Source organism: Dasypus novemcinctus, chromosome 24 (assembly GCF_030445035.2).
Source record: "Dasypus novemcinctus isolate mDasNov1 chromosome 24, mDasNov1.1.hap2, whole genome shotgun sequence".
Classification (NCBI taxonomy): domain Eukaryota; kingdom Metazoa; phylum Chordata; class Mammalia; order Cingulata; family Dasypodidae; genus Dasypus; species Dasypus novemcinctus.
The window spans coordinates 43,019,836-43,030,496 of record NC_080696.1 but is presented as its reverse complement, the minus strand read 5'-3'; the positions used below and the strand labels follow the sequence as shown (position 1 = coordinate 43,030,496).

The 10,661-nt window shown below is 41.9% G+C and overlaps 1 long non-coding RNA gene across 1 annotated transcript in view; it reads right to left on the bottom strand.

Moving 5' to 3' along the window:
• Window positions 1-806: 806 nt before the first annotated feature.
• Window positions 807-10,661, bottom strand: part of LOC105745062 (uncharacterized) — a 32,691-nt gene continuing 22,836 nt past the window's right edge. The window contains exon 5 of the long non-coding RNA XR_001117929.4: window positions 807-1,248. This is a non-coding gene — a long non-coding RNA (uncharacterized lncRNA). The remainder of the gene's footprint in view (window positions 1,249-10,661) is intronic.

Below are 10,661 nucleotides of genomic sequence, written 5' to 3'. Positions count from 1 at the left end.
TCTTGTACATGTTTTGTTGAATTTATACCTGAGTATTTCATTTTTAGAGTGATTTAGAGTGACTTTGTTTTTTAATTTTGGTTTCCACATGTTTTTTGCCTGCTTAGAGAAATATGACTGAATTTTTGCATGTTTATCTCTTATCCTGTGATTATGCTGAATTCACTTTAAGTTCTTAGGTGGTTGGGTTTCTTTGTGTTTTAGAGGAGGGGTTTTGCAGATTCCTTTTGGATTTTCTATGTATATAACCAAGTCATCTGCAAATAGAGACAGTTACATTTCTTCCTTTCCAATCTATATTCCTTTCTTTCTTTTCCTTGCCTAAATGCCATGGCTAGAACTTTCAGCCCTAAGCTGAATAAGAGTTGTGAGAGTGGACTACATACCATATGATTGCATTTATGTAGCATCCCTGAACTGACAAAATTATAGAAATGAAGAACAGATTAGTGGTTGCCAGGGATTAAGAATGGAGGGCAATGTAAGAATGGGAGATAGGAGGGAAGTAGGTATGATTATAAAAGGGTAACGTTAGTGATCCTGTGGAGAAGGAACTGCTCCGTATCTTGACTGTGGTGGTAGATAGAGAAGCCTACATGTGATAAAGTTGCATGGAATTAAAAACACATGCAATCAAACGAATTCAAGTGAAATGAGGGAAATCTGAGTAAGATTGGTGGATTGTATCCATGTCAATATCCCAGTTGTGATACTGTACTACAGTTTTGCAATATCTTATCACTGAGGACTCATTAAGTAAGATTACCCAGGTTAAAGAAAGAAACAGGAGTAACCAGAATGAACTGTTTCATTTTTAGAAGATCAAAAATTGTACCTGTTATGTTTTTCAACTCAAATTAATGTCTTGATCTTTCTATAATACATTGGCAAGAAATCCAAAATTTTCCCCACTGTCACCTTCCTCAATTATCCAAACCCAGGAGCTTAAGCAGTCCAAAGCAGTCCATAACTGAATGGGGAAACCATTTGGCAAAAGGTCAGTGTGTAATGCCCATTAGTTTTCATTGCCACTTAGTGGTGCTGTTGAAACTTGGTGAGCAGAACTTCCATGGTCTCAGGGTGGCAATGGACCACTCTATGGTGGGGCATCAAGAGTCCACAGAGAGGACTAGAAACTGCACCATCACCATGCATCAGCAGTTTGAAGAAAGGGACACGGTCGGCTCTCTGAAACTGCCATGGTCACCAAAACACAACTTCAGAAAGTGTCTGAACTTTGTATTGCTCCTAGAAAAGAAACAGGAAGTGGTTAAAGAAGGAGTAGAATTAAAACCAAATCAGCAAAAAAAAAAAAAAAAAAAAAAAAAATCTGAAACAGCTGTGTTTTAGAAAGCAAACCTCAGAGGCACGCTTTTATCTCCAATAGACCTGCTCCAAAATCCAAAAACGAGAATGACCCGGTCATGGAGTTATTTTTAAAATAATACAAGAGAGCACCTTATTCTACAAAGCAGAAGCGTTGTAATCTTGTGGGTCAAAACTGACTTAGAAGTTAAAAGACCTTTGGTCTTCTTCCCATTTAGCAACTGAGGCATATCTTGATTAATCAATCAATCTTTCTCTCACACACAAAGAGACACACATACACTGCTAGAAAAGAGATTTCTGAACTCTGTGTGGAAGAAAGAAGAAACAGAATTACAAGGCTTTCAATAACAGATGAACCCATCTCTGTCTGAAAATGCCTATCCCTCTTTCAATGCACTATCATAAAATCACACATAGACATACTTGAGAGTCCACCAGTTAGATGGAGCTAAGGCAGATTAGTTAAAATTTCTGAATGGCAGTCTACCTTGTTAGGTTCTGGGACCTACAAAAAAGGCCTACTCACTGGCATTCCTAAGCTCTCAGGTGAGTGGTGGTGACAGCTATGGACACATATATCCCCAAACTCAATAGGCAAATGTAAAGAACAAAGTTATCTGGAGGCCCAGTGGCAGGAGTTTCTAACTGCCTAGTAGAAGGTGAGAAAGTTCTTCAAAGAATATACACATAAGATTGCTCTAAAAGGAAGGATAGAATCAGGACCTGTTCTTTAAACTGGTTGGGGAATTTACTGAAATAAGCATGTGTGCAAATGCGCACACACACACAGAGAAAGAATACATATGAAAGTTTATGTACCCTCACAAAGGTAGAGGTTCTATTCTTTGTTCATAATCCAATCTTTCCTGGTACTGAAACCGATGGAAATTGCTCCCAGGAGCCTCCATAAAAAAAGACAATGTATAATATAATAAATACCCTTTTACAGCATCAATTAAATGGACATAATTATAAGCTTCATAGAGCTGTTTCTTATCAGAACCTCAATATAAACTACCAAAAGGCAACTCCATAGAAGCAGATCTATAGGGACCCAGTACAAATATCCGGGTGCTCAGCAACCTGATACTCTGGCTTGAAAGTGTTTTAGACTATTTGGAGAAAAAGGTGAATTTCAGACCCTCCAGGCAAGCAAGGCTCCTTGAATATAACTTCTCTCCAGAGCTGTTGTGAAAGAGACTAAGGGGTCATGATCACAATATTATTACAGTCAATGGTTATGTGTGTTGCACGTTGAGGATGGCCACAATGCCCCAAGACAATCACCCTGGGGATAGTGTTAACCTCATTTAGTGAAAATCAAGAAGTCGAGGAAGGGTATGCATGCCAGTGGATGGGCAGAGTAGTCCAAAGTTTGTTCTGATAGACCAGATGGAAGAGGAGGAACCAGGAGAACATAAGGTGATGGGGAGGAGCAATGAGGAAAAAACTATCACAGAGCCCATCCTCGTCCCTCTTCCTGCAATCAAACAGCCTCTACCACTTTTGCCCAAACAACAGCAAGAAATTCATCACCACATGAACAGCCCATTCTACTTGGGTGCATCTATTATTGTCTATAAAGCCCATTCTTTGAATAAACATTTTCTAATCTCCTGATGTGTGCCATAACATTTGTCAGGTAATGGATTATCGAAGACCTGGTGTCTGCCTTTGAAAAATGCAAGTAACGTGATGTAATAAACACCTCTGCAGCCTCACACCTGGATGAAATTCCTCAGGTCTTCCATGGGTATCACAGCAACATCCCCAGATTCCTCGACATTTCCAAGGGTGGGCCATGGATCCTTGTGCACTTTCAGTAATAAAACCCCACCACAAGGAAGACAGATGAAGGATTATGAGGTCAAGGGAAAACATCTCCACCTGCTTCCCCAGTCCCAATCCTTACACTGATAAAGTCTCTCCTAATTAATCATCCATGGTGGTAAATGTCCACTGATCCTATTAAACAATAGGTCTGGGTGGAAGTGACGGGCCAGCTTCTCTGCTAAGAACATCCCAACCCTCATTAATAAAGTTAATAGCAGCACGGAGCTATCTCAGGAGTGCAGTAGGTTATAGGCTGTGCCTTTCCTTGGGGTGTAATTTTATGTTCCGTCTCCACACAGAAGTAATGTATTTATTCCAAGTTAATTCTTTTCTCTACAGCCAGCTAGTTGTGTTCCTTGGGTGCTATCCTAAATTGACAAATTCCAGGCTGCTGGGGCTTGTCATCTGAAGGAAGAAAAATTAAAAGAGCCAGTAATCAATCTGTATTGTGTGAAGATTCACATGCCTGCCCCTCGGGTTAACCAGGCCTAAATGCAAATGGAATTGAAATCTTTTGAACGTGTTCCTAATCATGCATGCTGTGATTATGAATCCAATGTTTATTTATCACTCTTTGAATCACCAAACACCAGGCAACTAGAAGAGACAGAGGTCAACCAACCCGAAGTGAACTATTATCAGGAATGCTGATGGGCTAGCACTGGGGGTGGGCAGCTCCAGGTACAGTTCCAAAGAGGGTATGTCAAGGGCATGGATGAGTTATGTCAGCAGGGCCCACACTGGCCCTTTCTCAAATATCAGGCTGCAAATTCATTTCAAGGACTTTGGGGAAAAGAGCTCCCCAAAGCAGAGATGCAGAGATTGATGGAGCGCCACACAGTTGGATGAGCACGGGAAGCCCAGCTCAGCACCAGGACCTCACGGAATCTCTCGTTGGAGTTCTCTTTCCAGCCATGTGTGTCTGTGCGTGTTTGTGCATGTTTGTGTGTGTCTGTGTACCCATGTGGGTGTATGAATTTCCTACGTAATTGGGAATGACTCCATGTGTAAGTTGTCTGAGTGCATATATGGTTTGTGTTCATTATTTATGAACTAGCAATGCCTCTCTTCAAAGTAGGCTGTTTTAAAAATTAACCTAAGTCAATAGTTTAAATCTTAAAACACATTTTCCCAAAGAAATAATGCTCTATTGAGCATCTAATTTTCTCAGAAGTTCATAACTTACCTGAGAGGCATAGCTTTGAATCACATAGTGGGTGGGCCCAATTATCATACAATTAGAATAGGATCCAGCTATTACAGCACCAACCATTTAATGCCATGCTAAGTGGTCTGGACTTCACTATGTGGGTCAGTGGTGCCCAGACTTTCATTTCAACTACAAGAATTTGTTTTGGGTTGATTTTTTTTTTTTAATTGGGGGACTAGCATTTAGTGACCAACTTTTAATTTTGCCTAGGAAGGACTTTAACAACAAAAAAACAACAGCAGGAAAAAAAAAAAAGAAACTATTCCTTAAGGAAAGGACATTTTTGCACAGAGAAGTATGAAAGATATAATTTTAGTAGAAATAAATGCTGGGGGCAAATAATTCTAAAAATTTAACAGATTTACCTTTAAGAAAACCTTGCCACATAAATTCTACTTTTTCACCTTTTTTTGCTGTGAGCCTGTAAAAACCTCTTCATAGTCAGGTAGACTATCTTTCAGGTATGGTTTGGGGAACTAATGGTTTCATGGAACTCTAAACAGTTCCTTAAGTATATTTGAGTTGTAGGGCCAGAAAGGGTACAAGCTATGAGAATGGGAAATAGGCAGAGGGTTTTTGGCAAACCTTTACCTAGTGCCAGCAGAAGCACACAGCAGGGTCTGAAGCTGAGGAGTGAAATGGCCACATCAACATTTTAGAATATCTGGGTGGGTGGCAGGGAAAAGAAAAAAATTGGAAGGGGTGGTCCAGTTGTGAGGTTGACTGCACAACAAGTCACTCCAAAAGAGCAGCCTAAAATCACCATTTCTTATGCTCTTGGGTCAGGTGGGTCAGAATTCAAAGAGGGCACAGCAAGGCTGGCTTGATTCTGCTGCACCATCTCTGGGGTCTCATTCTCGAAGGTTGGAGGCTGGGCACCTGCAGTTCCTTTGCTCACACGTCTTAGAATTGATGCTGACTGTTAACTGGGGGCAGTTCCTCTCCTGTAGACCCTCCACATGCGGTAGATTTCGCTTCCTCACAGCATGATGTCGGGGTTACAAGGGCAAGTTAGCTGGGGCATGGGAAGGAGGGTGCAGAAGCTACATCCTCTTTATGACCTAGCCTGGGAAGTCACGTGACATCGTTTGCACCATACACTATTGGGAGAGAACGTAGACCCCACCTCTTGATAGGAGGTCTGTGGTCACAGGGTAAGAAGAGTGGGTGTGTGTGTGTGTGCGTGCAGCCATCTTTGGAAACACAATGCAATCTGCCACAGCAGCCATACAGAGAATAGGAAACCACCTGCCTACACATACACACATATCATTAGTACACATACACCAAAATTTTGTATTTAAATCCAATGGGTTTGTTAACCCCCTGAAGGTCACTACGAATCCCAAGAAAAGGAAGATCAACCCATGGGTATTTCTTCATCACACAAGATTGCTGTTTTTCATTCCCAGTTGCTCCAGTTGCACAATAGTGGAATAAGCACTTAGAGTCAAAAGCATAAATGTTAAATCCCAGATCAACTGTTTACCAGTTACACATGTCATGTCATTTCCCTGGGTTTTGATCTGCTCATCAGTAATAAAGGTGTCATAGCATCTGTTTCACAGAATAGACATCCCTGCTTATTTACTTATTTTCTCTTTTGGCCTTCTTCCTTCTTCATTCCCTCTTTCCCGACTCAGCAAGTATTTTGCCGTTGGTCTCAGCCTCAACCCCCTCTGTCTACTCCTTTTCTGTTGGCCACAAAACTCACTGACCACAGGCTTGCCCAGGAAGTCATCTTTGGCTCAACTTCAAGGGAAGATGAGGCAAGATTTGAAGTCATGCCACCACCTCAAGCCCCCCACACTAGCTATAGACTGCAGGGAATGGAGCTGAGTAAAAATAAATTTCAGTTGCATAACATAGGTGGGAGGATGGTTGTTGATGGATTTACTACTCTTCTTTTTAAAGATCTGAGAATTTGTTAGGATAAGCAGAGTCACAGATATTGACTTCATAGACAATGTCACATGTGCAGCAAAATTATTGCAGACTGGGGTCAAACCACACTCTTCACTAGCCGTGTGGCCCTGAGCATTGCTTAACCTTGCTACTTCTTACTTTTCTCAAAATGAAGGTAATAATGGAGGGTTATTCCAAGGAATAAACAAGATAATATATCAAAAGCCCTTGACACAGTCTATCACAACGGAGGGCTTGTTAAAACACAGATATCTGGGCCTCACTCCAAGAATTTCTGATTCAGTAGATCTGCCATGGATCCTGAGAATTTGCATTTCTAACAAGTTCCCAGGTGATGCTGAGACTGCTGGTTCAGGAAAACGCTTTGAGAACCACTGGTATAGCACAATGTTGCCAATTGTGATGATGGTGGTGGTGATGGTGGTGGTGATGATTCCTATAAGGAATGCACAATTTATAAAGACAGTAAAGTAAAAAAGAAATTTATTTTACATAACTTAAAAGCAATGCTTCAGTAGGTCCTGTATTATATCCCAGCAACTACTGGCAAAATCTTCCACTGTAGTTTAAATCTGTTAGACTTTGCATTTGTTATAAAGTTTTTAGAACATGAATTGAATGAAATGGATGATAGAATTCCTATGTACTTTTAGTTGAGTGAAGACATTTATGCTGAGAGTGAAACAGAATTGAAAAGAGGGGAGGGAGAACTTGGCCTTCTCTGGTTTTAAGGGATTTCCTTTGCAAACTGATAGGATTGAATTAAATAATCTCTAAGATCCTTCCCAGTTCTTCCAAGCTGGAGATTCTTTTTTTTTTTTAATTTATTTCTCTCCCCTTCCCCCTACCCCCCCCCACTTGTCTGCTCTCTGTGTCCATTTGCTGTGTGTTCTTCTGTGACCACATCTATCCTTAGAAGTGGCATGAGGAGTCTGTGTTTCTTTTTGTTGCGCCATCTTGTTATGTCAGCTCTCCGTGTGTGCAGCGCCATTCCTGGGCAGGCTGCACTTTCTTCCATGCTGGGTGGCTCTCCTTACAAGGTGCACTCCTTGTGCATGGGGCTCCCCTACTCAGGGGACACCCCTGTGTGGCAGGGCACTCCTTGCACTCATCAGCACTGTGCATGGGCCAGCTCCACACAGGTCAAGGAGGCCCAGGGTTTGAACCACGGACCTCCCATGTGGTAGGCGGACACCCTATTCATTGGGTCAAGTCCGCTTCCCTAGAGATTCTATAATTAGTTGCAATCTAAAGCAATCTGATGGTAGAATACAACAGCCATGCCTCCAGAAAATTACCTACAGTTTAGAATCCATTCCTCAGGCAATTTGTAGAATAAAGGAAGGGAGAAGTAGGTTTCTGGGTGAGGTTGTGAATTCCATCTTGGAATTACTAAGAGTGAGTTGTTACTAAGAGTGAGTTGCTAAGATGCATTTACAGTAGGACATGGAACCTGTTAAAAATGTTTAGCACACAATCCACTCACTCATTCAAATCCTTGGTATCTGCTGGGATGGCAGATCTACTGCCTTTGTAACTGAGGGAATAAAACATTTTCTAAGTCTAAACAAACAATGGGAAATATTTCAGGAAAGAAAACAACTGAAAGAGCAATGGGGGTGGATGTGGCTCAAGCAGCTGAGCACCTGCCTCCCACATGGGAGGTCCCAGTTTCAGTTCCCAGGTTCCCAGTGCCTCCTGAGAAAAACGAGAACAAACTACAAGCAAAACAAACAAACCAAAAAAGCCAACTCAGGGAAGCCAGTGTGGCTCAATGGTTGAGTGCTAACTTCCCACATACTTTATTCCACTATATTATATCCAGTACAAAAAAACAAAAAACAAAAAAAGGAAGTATATTATTTCCATAAATCTTCTATTCTTTGGTATTTTTAAATCCCCGCAAACAAGCCTAGTAGTGACACCAATCATTGTATGACAGCAGCTTTTCCCAAACTTTTCCTAATCACTAAAGTCCAACCATTAGTTGACTTTCCCACCCCCACTTAACTTGTTAGAAATTGAAATAATAATTTCTTCTCATGTCCAGAATGACCAATGACTTATATGGATTCTAGGACAAGTTGTGTAGCAGCCTTTTAGTTCCACAGAAAAGATAAAACTCACCACCATCCCCAAAAGAGTGGAACTTTCCAGGTTTGAGGATTGTAGCTCCCAATGTCACACTCCCTTGGAAACTGAGACACTGAGATCCCAGACTAGGCCATACCCTAGAAATGCCGTAGAGGGCCACTTACAACTGGACAGCTGTGGCAAGGAGCAGGAGTGCTGAACAAGATTCTGACGGTCAGGAGTCTGACTGACAGTTCTCCTCGAGACAAGACTCTCCTAGCTGGTGTCCATGCTATTTCAGTTAGAACAGGTGTCCTCTCACTTCACTGGTGGATACTTGCAATTGCTACTTTTACCCTGGAAAATACTGAAGAGGAACTGGCACCCCTTAGAGCCAGGGGAAGAAAATATAAGTCAAATAAGATCTGGACTCCACATATATGAGAAAAAAAGCTCAAGAGTTAGAATCCACAAAAAATACATACGTGTGTGTGTGTGTGTATGTGTGTGTATACATATCTGAAGCACAGGAAGGAGATTTGGAATAAGCAGAGATTGAGAGCCTGCAGGGGGAAAGGCATAGAGGGCAGGTCACGGGAATGGTGTGTTGAGTGAGAAGACAAACTAGAGCAGAGCTCTAAGGAAGCCCAGCGTGCAAGAGAAGACAGTGGAAGAGGTGTTCACAAAAGAGTAAGAGGGGGAAACGGACTTTGGCCCAGTGGTTAGGGCGTCCGTCTACCACATGGGAGGCCCGCGGTTCAAGCCCCGGGCCTCCTTGACCCGTGTGGAGCTGGCCATGCGCAGTGCTGATGCGCGCAAGGAGTGCCCTGCCACACAGGGGTGTCCCCCGCGTAGGGGAGCCCCACGCGCAAGGAGTGCACCCCGTAAGGAGAGCCGCCCAGCGCGAAGGAGGGAGCAGCCTGCCGAGGAATGGCGCCGCCCACACTTCCCATGCCACTGACGACAACAGAAGTGGACAAAGAAACAAGATGCAGCAAAAAGACACAGAAAACAGACAACCGGGGGAGGGGAGGGGAATTAAATAAATAAAAATAAATCTTTTAAAAAAAAAAAAAAAAAGAGTAAGAGGGAGCAATTGGAGGAGTTGGAGGAAAACAAGAGGTGCTGGCAAACATCTGGAATGTGCTTTTCTGAAAGGACAGAATACTCATCTATTTCAAGTGTTGCAAAGATGCCGTCTAAGGCAAAGAAAGACTCTAGGTCTTATTGCAAACCACAAACAGCTCCCTCTCAACCTTCTCTGCTCTTCATTTAACCCATTTGATTTTAAATCTTAAAACTTCATAAAACACTAGGTAAAGAATCGTTGTCTCAAGAGCCAAGCAGGTTCTAGATTCTGGAGCTCCAATGCTCACCAATATGCAACCCCTTTGAAAAAAAAAAAACTCTCCTGGTATGATCATCTCAGCCACACACTCATTGAATCAGGTTCTACTGGAAGGATGCAAAGTGCAGTCTATCGAATTCTCAAGAAGTGTTCTTCTGTTTACCCCAAAGCACAAGCGAATATATCAACAAAACTTCTCCCCACCCTCCTTTATTGCACTATATTATATCCAGTACAAGAGACCTACAGGAATAGCTGTTCCTCTATTGATCCTTGTTACACTCTGTCATCTTACAGAGAAATCTGTCAAGAATAATGGAAAACTTTTGCAGATTTTATTGACCATTCATTGGCCTTTGACTGTGACCAGGAACCAGATATGCGTTAAGCCTCATAAACCCCTTATAGACTTTCAGTAATTGAACTTATGCAAAACTTTCATTTTAATATCATGGTAAGATTGGCAGATCCCTGGCAGACCAGAGAGCAGTTCCAAGCTAGGTGAACAAGGTTTGTGTCCTGCTCCCATCTCTCTACAACATAAAGACAAATGGCTGAAAGTTGCTTTTGGATAATGTGTTTTCTTGTCACAATGAATAGAAATGTAGCATCTTACTATATACTGATTATGTGCATTATGTGGATTATCATCACCAATGGCTATTTAGGGCCAATTCATGCCTATACTCAGTACGTATTTATTGCAGCCCTACTATCTGCTAGCTTTGTGCTAGTTTCTAGGGATGTGATAGTTAATGAGATAGGCACAGTGTCTCCCTCAATGCATTTCCTGTTTTAGAAGGAAGAGCCAAATAGCAACAGATAAACATAGAGTGTGAGAAGAGCTATAAAATCTGTCATTTCCACACTAGAATCAGTAATCAGAAAAAAGCAAAAAAACAAGAAACAGGAGCAAGGGACTACAGCAGAGCTGAGCATGCC